Raw genomic sequence first — 18771 nt, 5'->3', positions numbered from 1 at the left:
TTGGCCCATGTCTCTCTAAGCCTTCCAATCATAAATCCATCCAGATACCCTTTAAATGTTGTAATTGTACTAGCCTCCACCACTTCCTCTGGTAGCTCATTCCATACATTCACCACCCTCTGCGTGAAAGAGTTGCCCCTTACAAGGAGAACAGAATTGCATACAATATTCCAAAAGTGATCTAACCAATGTCTTGTACAGCTGCAACATGGCTTCCCAACTCCTATACTCAATGCAGAGGGTAGTGTACATATGGAGTGAGCTGCCAGAGGAAGTGGTAGAGGTTGGTACAATTATAACATTTAAAAAACATTTGGACAGGTACATGGATAGGAAAAGTTTAGAGGAATATGAGCCAAATGTAGGCAAATGGGACTGGTTCAGTCCAGGAATCCTGGTCAGAATGAACAAGTTGGGCCAAAAGGTCTGTTTCCATTCTATATGAATCAGGGAGATTCTGTGTGAATTCTGTAGGGAGATATCTTCAAGATGCACTGCAGAAACTCACCAAAAGATTCTTAGACAGCACCTTCCAAACCCATGACCACTTTCACGTAAAAGTTCCATCTGACCGCAGATGGGAACACCACCATGTCCACATTCCCATCCAATCACTCTCCATTTTGATGTGGATACATATCACCGTTCCTTCACTGTCACTGGGTCAAAATCCTGGAATTCCCTCCCTAAGGACATTGTGGGTCTACCTACAGTGCATGGACTGCAGCTGTTCAAGAAGGCAGCTCATCATCACCTTCCCAAGGGCAACTAGGGATGGACAATAAATGCTGGCACAGCCAGCAATATTCACTTTCCATGAGTCATTAAAAATAAATAAATTATTGGAGAAAATAATGAAAGAGAAAATTAATCTCCATTTAGACGATCAGGGATAGTCAGCATGGTCAAGGTTTACATAAAGATTTCTAGCTCGGGTGCCGGTTGCGTGGTTGTGGGTACGCTCACCGAGCTGGGAAGTTGATTTGCAGACATTTTATCCCCTGTTTAGGTGACGTCTCCAGTGCTTTGGAGCCTCCTGTGAAGCGCTGTTGTACTGTGTCTTACAAAATTTGTTTAGTTCCATTCCTGCTGCTTCCAATTGCCAGTTCTGGTTATTCATTATAGTGGCTAGTATATTGGGTCTAGGTCTATGTATTTGTTGATGGAGTCCATGGATGAGTGCCATGCCTCTAGAAATTCTATGACTGTTCTATGTTTAGGTTGTTCCAGTCAAATTTGTGATCCTTGTCATCTGTGTGCATGGCCACTTGGGACAGATGGTCGTGGTGTTTAGTGGCCAGTTGGTGTTCATGGATGCAGATGGCTAGTTGTCTCCCTGTTTGTCCTATATAGTGTTTCATGCAGTCTTTATATTGAATCTTGTAAATTACATTTGTCTTGCACATGATGGGTAAAAGGTCTTTTGTTCTGGTGAGTTGTCTGAGCGTAGCTGTCGGTTATGGGCTGTCATGAATCCGAGTGGTCGGAGAAGCCTAGCTGTTGGTTTCCAGACATTTTTTATATAAGGTAGTGTGGCTAGTGAGTTAGGTCGTGGCAAGCCTTTGTCAGAGGAAGGTCATGCCTAATAAATTACCTTTAACATTTTGAGGTGATGACCAAGTGTGTTCATGAGATTAGGGCAGTTTATGTTGGTTATAGAATCTTCACAGCATGGTTGTGGAAAATCTATAAGTATCCCAATCCTCAACAATTCAGGACCCTAGTTCTTCAGTGTGAAAGTCCCAAAAATGGCCAAGTGGATGATCCATCATGGCCTCCCCCACAGATCAGGCAGCATCCAAGGAACAGGAGAATCGAAGTTTCGGGCATAAGCCCTGAAGAAGGGCTTATGCCCGAAACTTCGATTCTCCTGTTCCTTGGATGCTGCCTGACCTGCTGCACTTTTCCAGCAACACATTTTCAGCTCTGATCTCCAGTATCTGCAGTCCTCACTTTCTCCTCCCCCACAGATCCACAGGTTCACAGATGACAACCTTCAATTAATTTGATTCACCCTGTGATATTGAAAAATAGGTGCATGCACTCGATACTGCAAAGGCAATGGGCCCTGACAACATATCAGCAAAAGTGCTGAAGATTTGTGCTCCTGAACTAGCCTCACCACTAGCTAAGATGTTCCAATATAGCTACAACATTGGCATCAAGGGAACATTTGACTGAGTATGGCATCAAGTAGCCCTAGCAAACTTGGAGTCAGAGGGAAAACTGTCAATTGGTTATTCATCATAGTTGTGGTTATTAGCTTCAAGACTATCTTCAGGAGTTCCTCAGGTAGTGTCCTAGGCACAACTATCTTCAACTGTTTCATCAATGATGTACCTTCCATCATAAGGTCAGAAGTGGAGATGTTCACTGATTTTGCACAATGTTTAGCATCATTTGTTGATCAGCACCTCAGATAGTCCTCAGTTAATGCCCAAATGCATCCAAGTTTAGACTGATGGGACACTTATGCCATACAAATGACAGGCAATGGTCATTTCCAACAGGAGAGAATCTAACCATCACCCCTTGTCATTCAATGGTGTTACTATCACAGTTTCCCCCATTATCAACATCCTGGAGGTTATCATTGACAAGAAACTGAACTGGACTAGCCATATGAATACTGTGGCTGAAAAAAGCAGTTCAGAGACCAAGAATCCTGTGGTAATTTGCCTCTTGACTCTGTAAAAGCAGTTAATAATTTTCAAGAATCAAGTCAGTGTGATGGAATACTTTTCATTTGCCTGGATCTGTACAGCTTCAACAGCACTCAAGAAACTTGATGCCATCCAGGGCAAAGCAGCTCATTTGATTGGAACCCATCCATCCATCATTCAACATTCATTCACTTCATGACTGATACTCGGGAGCAATAATGTGAACCATCTCAAAGGTACACAGCAATAACCCACTGAGGCTGTTTAGATAGCACCTTCCAAATGGGCCACCTTTATCATTAGAAGGACAAGGGCTGCAGATACATGGGAATATCACCACACTTAAGTTCCTCTCCAAGCCTCACACCATCCAGACTTGGAAATATATCACAGTTCCTTCAGTGTCACTGGGCTAAATACCTGGAATTTCTTCCTAACAGTACAGTAGTCCCTACACCCTAACAACTGCAGAGGGTCAAGAAGGCAGTTCACCATCTCCTTCTGCAGAGCAACTAGGCTTCAGTGACAATATCCCATCAACAACTAGGCTTCAGTGACAATATCCCATCAATAACTAGGCTTCAGTGACAATATCCCATCAACAACTAAAAAAAATCAAACTATGGACTTATTTCAAATAACTAGTTACAGCACAGAGATAGACAGTTTAACCAAAGAAACCTTTCTACATCTATATTCACTTCATAGTAAAATTAATCCATAAAAGATCCCCAAATAGTCACTCCTAGCCAAACTTTTGAGTAATCAATCCCAGACTTTGGGAACAATTAACTTTGAGACATTGGTTTTGTATTTTAAACAAAAGACTAACTATTTATTAAATACACAATAACTTAAGCAGAGAGAAAATAAATACAGGAAGCTGATTAATGTCTGTACTTGAAACATGAAATATTTGTTTCCAGGCAGACAGCTAACAAACACAGCGAGGGGGTAATGAGAAGGAAACAAAACTGACCAGATTACTTAAAGGGCTTTCATTATATGTTGTTTTACAGGAATAAAAGTTGACTCCTTGACTTTTTTCCGAAATGTTGATCAGGTTCACTTCAGTTCACCCCTGCAAGGGCAGCAATATTTCTACCTCAGCTTTCTACTCTTTGAACTTCCAGAAGCTGGTGTAGCAGATTAGACAGAGAGCTTTTAAATCTTCAAGGTTTATCAGCAGCAGTCCAGAACTATCTCTTTAAAAAAAAGTTTTAAAAATACCTTTAATTCTGCTTCTGCCAAATAGACCAATGGACTCTCACTGAGGCTTAGAATACTATTAAACAACTGCCACCTGTTCAAACTTAGGATCTCTTCCAGACCCGCCAGATCCAATTCCAAGGTACTGATCTTGTTAACAGCTACTGTCTGTTTAAACACAATATTCTTCCCTTGGGTCACTATGTCTGTTAGAACCTTTCTAATCAAGGCTCAGTCATCGATTAACCTCCAAGCCTGGCCTCAAAAAAACAAAATTTTGGTCTGTTCTTTTCCCTTTACCACAAGTCGTCTTCAGCTCACAATTCAAAATTAATAAAAGAAAACAAAAATAATGACAAGTCAGTGAGTGTTTTAATGATCTGTCCATAGAAAATAGTTGAAAGAAATTCATTTTCTATTACCATCTCATCAGTATTTCTATTTTACTTGCACAGATTTTACTCATAACAATATACTCACACCAAATACACAAGGACTTTCCATGTAAATAACATTCAATGCCACTAATGAAATTTACATTCATTCATACTTGCTCTCAATTAAATGCCCTATGTTATTGACTCTTTGCCCTAAATAAATGATTTTCAAATTGTACAATTGTAGCATTAAATTCCAACAAATCATTCTCTGATTTCTGGGACCAAATCATCAATACATACAACATAATTGTACAATCCTTCAATGACCTCATTGGTTAACATTTGAAAAGTTGCTACTGCATTTTTCATTTTGAGAGCATGACTTGACATCATTAAAATCCACTAAGGGTTAACAAAAGCTGATATTCCTTTGGATATATCAGTTAATGAAACTTTTCAAAGCCCCTTTAATAAATCATTGCTTGTATTGAACTTTGCTTGTCAAATCTTCCCAATGCAATCCAATTGTGTAAGCAGATATGAATTAACCTTTGTTATAACTTGGTGATAATCCATGCAAAATCAATGTGACACATTCGATTTTTATGCCATTACAATAGGTGAGCTCCAGCTACAGTAAGTATGACATTTTCCATCATGAACTTGATCTCTCCCCTCACTTGAACTGGATTCTTTAGACAGAATCTATAAAGATGTTCCTGTATGGGTGAACCATACCTTATATTAACATCATGTATGGCCAAAGACCTTTTCTATGACCTATTTACAAAAATCGATTTGTGAGTCAAAAATAGCTTTAATAAGTCAGCCCTATAGTTTTCAGGGAGCTAGCATATTACTTATATCTAACTTTTAAAAATCCTATTATCATCCAGCTAATTACAGGATGGACAGCTCTTGAATTTTAAATTTTGGAATAATACTCAACTGCTCAACATTTTTATTTTACTCCCTACTTCTTTCATCATAGCAAAGATGTTTATCTTTGGTAATTATGTTGTATTGCTGCCATTTTATTGTTTTAACATATGAAAATGACAGTCATTATTTCATTTTCTGTTTGACTCCATCTACACTTCCTCGGGAAATCAACCAACATAATCAAAGACCCTTTCCACCCCAGTTATACTCTCTTCCATCAGGCAGAAGATATCAAAGTTTGAATATACGTACAAACAGATTCAAGAAAAGCTTCTTCCCTGCTGTTATCAGACTTTTGAATGGGTCTCTCAAATACAAATTCTTTTCTCTCACTCTGCACCTTCTCAGCATCCCTAACACTGTATTCTGCATTCTGTTCTGCTCCCCTGATGCACTTTGTATGGTATGGTCTGTTTGTATAGTACGTAAATCAACATTTTTCACTGTACCTTAGTCCTGTGACAACAATAATTCAATTAATTAATTAATCAATCAATTCATTCAATTTATGTTTCATTCAATAAGATAAACGAATCATAATGTTTATGGTTCACCAGAAACAGGCAATGATACTAATCACTGGTCTTCAGCCACAAAATTCTGAACTTTGGGCTTTTTGTCTGTTCTACATTTTATTGTTTGTGAAGAACACTTCAAATTTTTTTTGAACCAGATTGCATGCATTGGTTAGTTTATCTTGGAAACTTGACACATGTAATGTCATCTCTGAGGGTTGCTTCATATTTTTCTTTCAGTAATTTAAGGGATCTTCTCACCTCATGCATACTTCAATTCAAATGGAATGAATCTTGTGGATTCATTAAAGACACCCCTAATGGCAAAAAATCACAAGGGAGTTTTTTTTAAACTCCAATCACTAGAATGTTCCTGTCACCAAGCTCTAATCACACTAACTGGAGTTTAGAAGAATAGACAATAGACAATAGACGCAGAGTAGGCCATCCTGCCCTTCGAGCCTGCACCACCATTCAATATGATCATGGCTGATCATCCTTAATCATCCTGTTCCTGCCTTATCTCCATAACCCTTGATTCCACTATCCTTGAGAGCTCTATCCAATTCTTTCTTAAATGAATCCAGAGACTGGGCCTCCACTGCCCTCTGGGCAGAGCATTCCACACAGCCACCACTCTCTGGTGGCTGTGTGAATGAAAGGTCATACAGTCATAGAGATATACAGCATGGAAACAGGCCCTTCGGTCCAACCAGTCCATACCGACCAGATATCCAAACCCAATCGAGTCACACCTGCCAGCACCCAGCCCATATCCTTCCAAACCCTTCCTATTCATATGCCAAATGCCTCTTAAATGTTGCAATTGTACCAGCTTCCACCACATCCTCTGGCAACTCATTCCATACATGTACCACCCTCTGCGTGAAAATGTTGCCCCTTAGGTCTCTGTTATATCTTACCCTTCTCACCCTAAACCTATGCCCTCTACTTCTGGACTGCCCGACCCCAGGGAAAAGACTTTGCCTATTTACCCTATCCATGCCCTCATAATTTTGTAAACCTCTATAAGGTCACCCCTCAGCCTCCGACACTCCAGAGAAAACAGCCCCAGCCTGTTCAGCCTCTCCCTGTAGCTCAGATCCTCCAACCCTGGCAACATCCTTGTAAATCTTTTCTGAACCCTTTCAAGTTTCACATCTTTCCGATAGGAAGGAGACCAGAATTGCACACAATATTCCAACAGTGGCCTAACCATTGTCCTGTACAGCTGCAACATGACCTCCCAACTCCTGTACTCAATACTCTGACCAATAAAGGAAAGCATACCAAACGCTGTGATCTCACTGAACTGTATATGATTCTTAAGGGGCCTGATAGATTAAATGCTGAGAAGAGGTTTCCCCTTTTGGGAGATTCTAGGACCAGCAGACATAGTTTCAGAATTAAGAGGTATCAATTTAAGACTGAGATGAGGAGAAATTTCCTCTCTGAGGGTTTTCAGCCTTTGGAACTCCTCGCCGCAGAGAGCTGCAGGAACAGAGCTCTTGTGCATATGAAAGGCTGCTTGATATGTGGGGAATCAAGGGTTATGAGATTAGGATAGGAAAGTGGATGTGAGTGATATCAGATCAGCCATGATCCTACAGAATGGCAGATTAGGCTCAAGGGGCTGAATAATCTACCCTCATTCCTATTTCTTATGGTCTTATTATCTTAAGGGTATAATGCCATATTTCCAATGGTCCTTGAGATTGTGGATAAGCTGAAGATGTAAATTGTTTTATTTTAAATATTTGTGACAGAACATTTGAACATTGATTTGATTGTATTCGTTTTGGTCTTTTCTGTGGATTACCACCTTGCTGTGGTGAAGAGGCTCGAGTGTTCTGTTGATCTCAAAAGTGATGTCATTTAAAAATCACACATCACCGGGTTATAGTCCAACAGATGTATTTGGAAGCACTAGCTTTCGGAGTGCTGCTCCTTCATCAGATGGTTGTGAAGGAGCAGCACTCCGAAAGCAAGTGCTTCTAAATAAACCTGTTGGACTATAACCTGGCGTTGTATGATTTTTAACTTTGTTCACTCCAGTCCAACATCGGCATCTCCAAATCAAGTATTTTCAACTTTTGGCAGGGCTACCAATCACAGTAAGGCTGGATGGGAAGAACCAGACAAAGCAGAATCCAAAACAAGTCCTCAACAGCAATCTAGCTAGAAGATACTGATGTGATACCAATGCAATGACGGCAGGTTAAGACTGCAGCAGTAGGGACATTCCCCGTTGTCACTGGCTCTACCTTCTGTCAAGAAATGTTGGAACTCATTGCCACAGAGATAGATAGATTCTTGATTAGTAGGGCAATCAAGGATTATGGGGAGTACTGGTACACAATAGCATTCCCATATTAAAAGATGTCCTGCAAAAGGTGTCCACCTGGAAGAATTCAACTTTCCTTTGCCAAACACAACACCTACCCTGCAGTGATTGATTAGAAGGTGATGGGGACAGGATTGTGAGGTCTGGAGGTTCCAAGCTTCACACTGTCCTGTAGATGGTGGAGTTGGACACTGTAATTTCACTGTTGAAAAAGGATCAGGAGAACACTACAGCAGCTTTCTTCATGACTCAGCAGTCCTCTTCAGGATCCACTCTGCTCACCTCACTTGGGGAAAGGACTAGAAAAGGAACCCTAAAGCTAGTTTGTTCCGTTGTCAGTATGGCTGAAAAACCACATTCAGTGGTCTGGAAACCAAGATCAAACTCAATCTCTGAACACAGAGTATGTAAACGCTTACAGACAATGAGCAAAGCAATAGCCCAGAATGAAGAACTTCTCTTATTGCTACGAACTCAGGCTTTTCAAATTTGATATCACTGCCTTGCAGGAGATTCAAAGCACAGGTGAGGGGCAGCAAAGGGAAGAAGGTGGTGGTTACACCTTCTTCTGGAGAGGAAAACCAGAGGGATGGCACGGTCTCTCAGTGGTTAGCACTGCCACCTCACAGGGCCAGGGATCTGGATTCGAGTCCAGCCTCAGGTGTGGAGGCAGGGAGCCTCCAGGGTGGAGAGATAAATGGTGGGGTGGGGCTGGGGAGAAGGTAGCAAACAGTACAATAGGTGAATGGAGGTGGGGATGGAGGTGATAGGTCAGAGAGGAGGGTGGAGTGGATAGGTGGGAAGGGAGATTGGCAGGTAGGACAGGTCATTCCTGATGAAGGGCTTTTGCCCGAAACGTCGATTTCCTGCTCCTCAGATGCTGCCTGACCTGCTGTGCTTTTCTAGCACCACTCTGATCTAAACAAAGGTCATGAGAACAGTGCTGAGCTGGAAGGTTAAAACTGGGGTAAGGTGGGGAGAGGGGAAATAAGGAAACAATGAGAGCATGTTGCCTGGGACAGCTGGTGGGGTTGAGGTCAAGCCCAGAGCGCAGGGAGGTTGACCCCTTGTGATGAGTGCGAGCCCAGAATAGCCAGACACTAATGGACTATGGTGTCTAAAGGTTTACTGTATTTCTTTGTTCTTCTACGTTTTAGCAAGAAGGACTATAATGTTTCACTTTATATCTTGGTTTTCCTTATTTTTCTGATTTGTATCCAAGATTCTGTATCCAGGTATGCCATAAGCACAGTGGCTCAGTGGTTAACACTGCTGCTTCACAGCACCAGGGACCAGGGTTCAATTCCATCCTTGGGCAATCGTCTGTGTGGAGTTTGCAATTTTCCCTGTGTCTGTGTGGGTTTCCTCCGGGTGCTCCGATTTCCTCCCACAGCCAAAGGATGTGCAGGTTAGGTGGATTGGCCTTGCTAAATTACCAATAGTGTTCAGGGATACGTAAGTTAGGTGTGTTAGAAGGACACAGAGTTACAGCGATAGGGTAGAGGAGTGGGTCTAGGTGGGACCCTCTTCAGAGGGTCTGTATGGGGTCAAAGAGCATGCTGTTACACTGTAGGGATTCTATGGGAGTAGCGACATGTGAGTACATGTGACAATAAATCTCCTTTGAATGTATTAGGAGGCAGTGGCCATAATATGATAGAATTCACCCTGCAGTTTGAGAGGGAGAAACTGGAATCAGATGTAACAGTATTACAATTGAGCTGGCCAGAGTTGATTGGAAGGGGTACCTAGTAGGGAAGATGGTGGAGCAGCAATAGCAGGAGTTTCTGGGGTAATTTAGATTTAGATTTAGATTTAGATTACTTACAGTGTGGAAACAGGCCCTTCGGCCCAACAAGTCCACACCGCCCCGCCGAAGCGTAACCCACCCATACATCTGCATCTACATCTACATCTACCCCTTACCTAACACTACGGGCAATTTAGCATGGCCAATTCACCTGACCTGCACATCTTTGGACTGTGGGAGGAAACCGGAGCACCCGGAGGAAACCCACGCAGACACGGGGAGAACGTGCAAACTCCACACAGTTAGTCGCCTGAGGCGGGAATTGAACCCGGGTCTCCGGCGCTGCGAGGCAGCAGTGCTAACCACTGTGCCACCGTGCCGCCCAGGCACAGCAGCAATTCACCCCAAGGAAGAAGAAACTTACTAAGGGGAGGATGAGGAACCATAGCTGACAAGGGACAAAATAAAAGGAAAATGAAAAGGGAAAGCATGTGATAAAGATTAGTGGGAAGCCAGAAGATGGAGAAGCCTTTAAAACTCAGCAGAGGATAACGAAAAAGACAGTAAGGGGGGAGAAGATGAAATATGAGAGTGGGCTAGTTAGTAATATAAAAGAAGATTGCAAGAGATTTCTTTAACTATCTAAAAGGTAAGAGACAGGCAAGACTGGATATTGGACCACTGGAAAATAGGCTAGATAAGTAGTGATAGGGAACAAAAAAATGGCAGAGGAACTGAATAGGTACTTTGCATCTGTTTTCAGAGTGAGTGATACCAGCAGCATAGCAGAACTTCAAGAGAGTCGAGAAGCAGAGGTGAGAATAATGGCCATCACTAAGGAGAAGGTACTGGAGAAGCTGAAAGGTCTGAAAGTGGATAAATCTTGGGATGAGATGGACGACACCCCAGAGTTCTGAGATAGCTGAGGAGATTGTAAAGGCATTGGTGGTGATCTTTCAGAATCACTAGAGTCAGAGAAGGTATCAGAAGACTGGAAAATGGCTAATAAATGGCATCAGTGTTTAAGGAGGGAGGGAGGCATAAGGGTTAGCCTGACCTCAGTCATTCTTAAGCTTTTAGAATCCATTGTTAAGGATGAGATTGCTGATACTTGGAAGTATATGGTAAAATAGGGCTAAGTCAGCATAGCTTCATCAAGGGGAGGTCATGGGGAGGTCATGAGCAAGTTAGACAAAGAAAAGCTAGTGTACTTGAATTTCCAGAAGGCCTTTGATAAGGTGCCACACAGGAGGCTGCTAAAGAAGATAAGAACCCATGGTGTTGGGGCAAGGCACTGGCATAGATAGTGGATGGCTGGCTGATAGAAGGCAGAGAGTGTGAATAATGGGATCTTTTTCAGGATGGCAGTCGGTGACTAGTTTGTGATGGGAGCACAACCATTCAGGGTATACATTAATGATCTAGATGAAGGAACTGAGGTGTTGCTGCTACATTCACAGATGACACAAAGATGGAGAGTTGTGCTGAGGAAGCAGGAAGACTACAGGAGGGATAGTGGGCAATGAGTGGCATATGGAATACAGCTTGGGAAAGCATTAGGTGATGCAATTTGGTAGGAAGAATAGAGGTATAAACTATTTTTTGAATGGGAGAGACTTTGGAAATCTGAAGCACAAAGGAACTTAGGAGTCCTAGTTCAGGAATCTCTTAACATGCAGGTTCAGTTGTAGATAGAAAGCATATACAATGTTGAGCATTCATATTAGCATTCATATTTTGGAGTCTAGAATATAAGAGCAGGATGTATTGCTAAAGCTGTATAAGGCTCTGGTCAGATCACATTTGGCATATTGTAAGCAGTTTTGGCTTTGTCTCTAAGGAAGGATATACTGGTGTTGGAGGTTTAGAGGACTGATGCAGGGAATGTAGGACTTGTCATGTGGGTGTAGAAGAATGAGGGAGGATCTGATTGAAAATTATAGAATACTGCAAGGCTTGGATAGAGTGGATGTGGAAAAGATGTTTCCACAAATAGGAGAGACTAGGACCTGAGGGCACAGCCTCAGCATAAAGGGACGACCCTTTACAACTGAGATGGGGAGGAACTTCTTCAACCAGATGGTGATGAATCTGTTGAACTCATTGACGCAGAGGGCTTTGGAGGCAAAATTATTGAGTTTTTCAAAAACAGAGATAGATAAGCTCTTGTTCAGTAAGGGGATCAAGGGTTACAGGGAGAAAGCAGGAGAATGGGGTTGAGAAATATGTCTGTCATGATCGAGTTGTAGAGCAGACCTGATGAGCCAAATGGCTTCATTCTGCTCCTATAGCTGATCATCTTATGGTCTTATTGTCTCCACCTTCACCACCAGCATTCTTAATATGTCAAAAATAAGCTTCCCATTGGTGTGGACACTGTCTACAAGATTGACAGAAAACATTTCAACCTCAACTGTTTGAAATCCAAGAAAGAAATGACATTGATCTCACTTGTGGAACTGTCTTATGCAGATGACAATGCCATTTCTGCTCTCTCACAAGAAAATCTTCAAGCCTCCCCTCATGCCTTTGTGGAAATATGCTGAAGAATTGATATCAAACTCAAGAAGACTCAAATCCTTTACCAACCCAGGTCAGATTCTGGTGTGTCCCTCTATCAAGATTGGCAGAGAAATCCTCCCAAACATGGGACATTTCTCTTACTTAATAATCCCCCTCTGATTTAAGGCTAACATCAATGTGAAGATTCAACATTGCACCCACTTTGTGTGTGCCACCTGTGGATGCCTAAGAAGAAGAACCTTTGACGACTGTGACATTGTGCTGTTACCAAGATCCTTATGTATAAGACAGTCTTCAATATGGCTCCAAAATCTGGACTATAAATCCATGCCATCTCAAGACCATTCAGAAGTACCATCAACACTGTTTGAGATAGATCCTCCACATCAGCTGGAAGGACAATCATCCAAAACCAATTCCACTGGGCCAGCCACATGCTAAGGCTGCCTGAGTTCTGACTAGCTCATGGAAGGCATTGAAACGCCTCGACACCCACATTCTTCCAACCAAAGTGCATAATGTCACACTTTCCCACATTGTATTCCATCTGCTATTTCCTTGCCAAGTCCAAGTCCTTCTACAGCCTCCCCACCTCCTCAATAATAGAGGTCTATATTAGCAGAAAGGAACATAGAAGTCCTAGTTCAGGATACCCTTAACATTAACATGCCACTTCACCTATCTTTGTGTCATCTGCAAACTCAGCAATAATGCCCTTAGTTCCCTCATCCAGAATGTTAATGTGTACATAGAAGAACACAGTACAAGAACAGGTCCTTTGGCCCACTATGTTTGTACAACCATAATGCCACTCTAAACCAATCTCTTCTGCCCACACATGGTCTATATCCCTCTATTCCCTACCTGTATATGTGTCTGTTGAAATATTTCTTAAACTTTGCTAACTGCTTCTACCAACTCCCCTGGCAGCATGTTCCAGGAACCTACGACCCTCTGTGTAAAGACCTCTCTCACACGTCTCCCTTAAACTTTCCTCCTCTGACCGTAATTGACATTTTCACCCCGGAACACAGACTTCAATTATCCACCCTATCTCACGCCCCTCATCATTTTATAAACTTCTAACAGGTCACCCCACAGCCTCTGACACTTTAGCAAAAACAATCCAAGTTTATCCAACCTCTCCTTATAGCAATACACTCCAATCCAGGCAATATCTCAGTAAGTGTCTTTTTTACTCTCTCTAAAGCTTGCAAACCCTTCCTATCGTGTGGTGACAAGAACTGCACACAACACTCCAAATATGACCTTAACTGAAGTCTTATTCAGCTGCAACACGAAAGGGCCAACTTTAATACTCAATGCCCTGACTGTTTAAGGAAGATATGCTGTACAATTTCTTTATCACCTTATCCACTTGTGTTGCCACTTTCAGGGAACTATAGATTTAGATCCCAAGATCCCCCTCAATATCAATGAGATTCCTGCCATTAATTAAATACTTTCCTTTTGCATTTAACCTCCTAAAATACATTACCTCACACTTGGCTGGATTAAACTCTATCTGCCATTTCTTCGCTCAACTTTCCATCTGATCTATATCCTGCTGTATCCTTTGACAATCTTCCTCACTATTCACAACTCCACCAACTTTGTGTCATCTGCAAAGTTAATAATCAAACTATCTACATTTTTATCTAAGTCATTTATATATTTTACAAACAACAGAGATCCCACCACTGATCCTTGCAGAACATCACTGGTCACAGGCTTCCCATTAGAAAAATATCCCTCTAAACCTAGCCTTTGTCTCCTATCACCAAGTCAATTTCGTAGCCACCTTGCCAAGTTACCATGGATCCCATGTGACTTATTCTTCTGGTCCAGCCAACCATGACAGAACTTGCTAAATGCTTTACTAAAGTTCACGTAGACAATGTCCACTGTCTTACCCTCATCAATCACCTTCATCACTTCCTCAAAAAACTCAATTAAGTTTGTGAGACGAGCCCTCCCCAATACAAAGCTTGGCTGACTATCCCCAATAAGTCCATTCTTTTGCTAACGTGAGTAAATTCTATCCCTAAGAATCTTCAAGGAAATGTTCCCTACCATTGATGTAAGGCTCACTGGCCTGTAATTTACTGGATTACCCCGTTGCCTTTCTTAAACCACAGAACATTAGCTATTCTCCAATCTTCTGGGATTTCACCTGTAATGTGAAAAGTTGTGGTCCCAATATTGACTCCTGCAGAACTCTACTAATCACTGGCTACCATCTTAAAAAAGACCCTTTTATCCACTCTCTCTGCCATCTGCCAGCGAGCCAATCCTTTATCCATGTCATTACCTTTCCCCTAACACCAGGAGTTCTTATCTTATTTATTCTGTGTGGCACCTTGTCAAAGGCCTTCTGGAAATCCAAACACATCACATCCACTGGTTTTCTTTTGTCTGACTTGCTGATTACTGCCTCAAAGAATTCGAACAAAGTTATCAGGCATAACCTTCCTTTGATGAAGCTGTGCTGATTCAGCCTTGTTTTACCATGCACTTCTAAGTACTCAGCAATCTCATACTTAGTAACAGACTTCAAAATCTTAAAAATCATAAGAAATAGGAGTGGAAATAAGGCCATTCGGCCCATCGAGTCCACTCTGCCATTCAATCATGGCTGCTGGGCGTTTCAACGCCACTTACCTGCACTCTCTCCGTATCCCTTAATTCCTTGTAAGATTAAGAATTTATCAATCTCTGCCTTGAAGACATTTAACGACCCAGCCCCCACTGCGCTCTGTGGCAATGAATTCCACAGGCCCACCACTTTCTGGCTGATGAAATATGTCCTCATTTCTGTTTTAAATTGACCCTCTCTAATTCTAAGGCTGTGCCCATGGGTCCTAGTATCCCCGCCTTTTGGAAACAATTTCCCAGCGTCCACCCTTTCTAAGCCATGAATTATCTTGTAAGTTTCTATTAGATCTCCCCTCAAGCTTCTAAACTCTAATGAATGCAATCCCAGGATCCTCAGCCATTCAGGTCTACCATTCCAGGGATCATCCGTGTGAATCTCCGTTGGACACGCTCCAGTGCCAATATGTCGTTGCTGAGGTGTGGGGTCCAAAACTGGACACAGTATTCGAAATGGGGCCTAAGTAGAGCTTTATCAAGTGTCAGTAGCACATCACTGCTTTTACATTCCAACCCACTTGAGATAAATGACAACATTATATTTGCTTTCAACCTTTAGAGAATCCTGGACTAGCACTCCCAGATCCCTCTGTACTTTGGCTTTATGAATTTTCTCACCGTTTAGAAAGTAGTCCATGCCTGTGTTCATTTTTCCAAAGTGCAAGACCTCGCATTTGCTCACATTGAATTTCATCAGCCATTTCTCAGGCCACTCTCCCAAACTGTCTTAATCTTTCTGCAGCCTCCTCACCTCCTCAGTACTACCTGCGTGTTCACCTAACTTCGTATCATCGGCGGACTTTGCCAGAATGCCCCCAGTCCCTTCATCCAGATCATCAAACACATCAACCTGGACCCAATATACCGGCCACTACAGCGGACAGCTCGAATTGACAACTGGAAGCGGCAGAGACAGGCCACTATAAATGCCAGAGGAAACAGCACAGAAGCGCTTCACAGGAGGCTCCCAAGCACTGAGGATGTCACATAGACAGGGGACGAAACGTTTGCAAGACAAATTCCCAGCTCGGCGAACAGAACCACAACAACGAGCACCCGAGCTACAAATCTTCTCCCAAACTTTTAATATATAAAGTCAACAGCTGCGGCCCCAACACTGAACCCTGCGTGACCCCCACTTGTCACTAGCTACCAATCCAAAAAAGAACCTTTTATCCCAACTCTCTGTCTTCTGTCAGGGAGCCAATCCTCAACCCATGCCAGTAGCTCACCTCGAACACTATGGGCCCTCACCTTACTCAGCAACCTCCCATGAGGCACCTTATCAAAGGCCTTTTGGAAGTCTAGGTAGACTACAACCACTGGGTTTCCCTGGTCTAACCTACTTGTTACCTCTTCAAAGAATTCTAACAGGTTTGTCAGGCATGACCTCCCCTTACTAAATCCATGTTGACTTGTTCTAATCCGACCCTGCTCTTCCAAGAATTTAGAAATCTCATCCTTAACGATGGATTCTAGAATTTTACCAATAACCGAGATTAGGCTAATCGGGCTGTAATTTTCAATCTTTTGTCTTGATCCTTTCTTGAGCAAGAGGGTTACAGCAGCAATTTTCCAATCATTTTCCCTGATTCCAGTGATTTTTGAAAGATTACAACCAACACCTCCACTATTTCTACAGCCATATCCCTTAACTCTAGGATGTAGCCCATCCAGGCCAGGAGATTTATCAATTTTTAGACCTTTTAGCTTTTCAAGTACTTGCTCTTTTATAATGGCTACCATACTCAACTCTGCCCCTTGCCTCTCCTTAATTGTTGGGATATTACTCACATCCTCCACTGTGAAGACTGACATAAAGTATTTATTAAGTTCTTCAGCTATTTCCTGATCTCCCATCAATTTGGAGTGGCCCAATCTCTACTTTTGCCTCTCACTTGTTTCTTATGTATTGAAAGAAACTTTTACTATCATTTCTAATATTACTGTCTAGCTTACCTTCATATTTGATCTTCTCCTTCCTTATTTCTCTCTTTGTTATCCTCTGTTTTTGGTGCTCTTGGCCTCTTTATAGGTTCTCTCTTTTTCTGTGATACATTTCCTTAGTTCCTTTGTCAGCCATGGCTGTCTAATCTCCCTGCGGATAATCGTTCTTTTCTTGGGGATGTACCTCTGTACTGTGTTCTGAATTTCACTCAGAAACTCTTGATTTTATATCTCTATAGTCTTCCCCACTAGGCTCTGCTTCCAGTCAATTTTCGTCAGTTCCTTTCTTATGCCCCTGTAATTACCTTTATTTAACTATAACACCGTTACATCCAATTTTGCCTTCTCTCTTTCAAACTGCAGACTGAACTCTACCATATTGTGATCGCTGCCTTTTAAGTGTTCCCTGACAAACATCTTTTATAAAGTCTGGCTCGTTACATAGCACTAAGTCCAGAGTAGCCTGCTCCCCTGTGGGCTCCATGACAAACTGTTCCAAAAAGCCATCCTGTAAGCATTCCATGAATTCCTTTTCTTTGGATCCATTGGCAACATTATTCACCCAGTCCACCTGCATATTGAAGTCCCCCATGATCTCCGTGGCCTTGCCTTTCTGACATTCCGTCTGTATTTCCTGGTACATCCTGCACCCCTGGTCCTGACCACTACTGAGAGGTCTGTACTGAGAGAACGAGATCTTTCTGGACAAGACCTTCAGTGATGTTATTACACCAATCATGCCAGAAGAGAGCAGAAGAGAGCAGACGATGAGGAAGGCAGAGAGGAGACAGGTGCAAGAGACGCCGGGAGAAGTACCTGTCAGGAACAAGTTGAAGCTTTTGGAAACAGTAGAGTCTGATGACACTGCCAGTTCGCAAGGCGGCCATGTTTGTCAATCAAAAGTTGCCGCAGAAGCAGAGCGGAAGAGTCGGACATCGCACAGAGCCGTGGTAATAGGGTACTCCATCGTGAGAGGAACTGACCGGGGTTTTTGTGGCAGCAGACGGGATTTAAGGATGGTGTGTTGCTTTCCTGGTGCTAGAGTGAAAGACATCGCGGACAGAGTGCAGGACATCCTCAAGGACGAGGGTGAAGAGCCCGAGGTGGTGGTACACGTCGGCACAAATGATGTCGGGAAGAAGAGGAGGAACATACTACAGCGAGACTTCGCAGAACTAGGAAGAAGGCTAAAAAGCAGGACGTCCAAGGTGGTTATCTCCAGTTTGCTTCCAGTTCCTCGGGCTAGTGTGGCCAGAAACCGGGAGATAATGGACTTGAACGTGTGGTTGGGGAACTGGTGCAGGAAGCAAGGTTTCAAGTTCTTGGATCACTGGGGTATATTTTATGGTAACCATAAATTCTACAAGAGAGACGGCTTGCACCTTAATAGAACAGGGATCGGCATTCTGGCAGACAGGTTTTCTGCTGCAACACAGCTACATTTAAACTAAGTAGCGAGGGGGGAGGGGACAAGCTGGATGTTTAAAAAGGAAATTGAAGGGGTAGTTAGAACAAGAGAAGTCAAGAAAGACAACTGTATCAAGGAGGCAGAAAACTGGAAAAGGCATCATGCTGTAAAGTTGAGTGAAATAAGGGTTGAGGGGAAGGGTGAGAGCAGTAACAAATTAAAAATTCTATATATGAATGCACGAAGCATTAGACACAAGGTGGATGAGCTTGAGGCTCTTTTGGAAATTGGCAGATACGATATTGTGGGGATAACTGAGACGTGGCTTCATGGGGACAGGGCCTGGGAAATGAATATTCAAGGCTACACGTGTTATCGTAAGGACAGACTGACGGGCAGAGGGGGTGGGGTGGCCTTGTTGGTAAGGGAGGATATTCA

Source organism: Chiloscyllium punctatum, chromosome 27 (assembly GCF_047496795.1).
Source record: "Chiloscyllium punctatum isolate Juve2018m chromosome 27, sChiPun1.3, whole genome shotgun sequence".
NCBI classification, from domain to species: domain Eukaryota; kingdom Metazoa; phylum Chordata; class Chondrichthyes; order Orectolobiformes; family Hemiscylliidae; genus Chiloscyllium; species Chiloscyllium punctatum.
The sequence above is the reverse complement of the archived record's forward strand: the minus strand, read 5'-3'. Positions refer to the sequence as shown.